This window comes from Mya arenaria, chromosome 10 (genome assembly GCF_026914265.1).
Source record: "Mya arenaria isolate MELC-2E11 chromosome 10, ASM2691426v1".
Taxonomy (NCBI): Eukaryota; Metazoa; Mollusca; class Bivalvia; order Myida; family Myidae; genus Mya; species Mya arenaria.
In genome coordinates this window covers 33,815,248-33,815,798 of record NC_069131.1, presented here as the reverse complement: position 1 = coordinate 33,815,798, position 551 = coordinate 33,815,248, and positions in this window count along the sequence as shown.

Here is a 551-nt window from a genome sequence, read left to right as displayed (position 1 = left end):
TTCGTTGAATCGCAACTACCGTGCATGCAATCTGTACACTGATACTGACATATATTTCCAAATCGACCGATTGAACAAGACGTACACTCACTTAAACTAGTGCACGATGTACATAAATAAGGACATTTTAAACAAGTTGATGAATTCTTGAAATACCCATCAATGCAACCAATGCAGTTATGGTAATTAGTACAGGTGCACCCAGAGATTTTATGATAACATTGGTGACACACTCCGTTATTTAAAAAGTATCCAGGTTTGCAACTTGTACATCCAATTTGATAATCATAATGATCACAATTTGCATCACACCTGCAACTGGGTACGTAATTATCAATGTAACAGGCAGTACATCCACGCTGTATATCACATCTCACACAATAGTATCCGCAGTAGTTTTCGCATTTGGAACCATAATACCCATAATTACATTCTGTACAACCGCTCGAACGATTACACGTTTTACACTGACTACCACATCCACCATAGCAGAATCGCCCGCAGTATCCTTTTACACAAGAATTGCATTCACCAACCGACATCCGGCAACC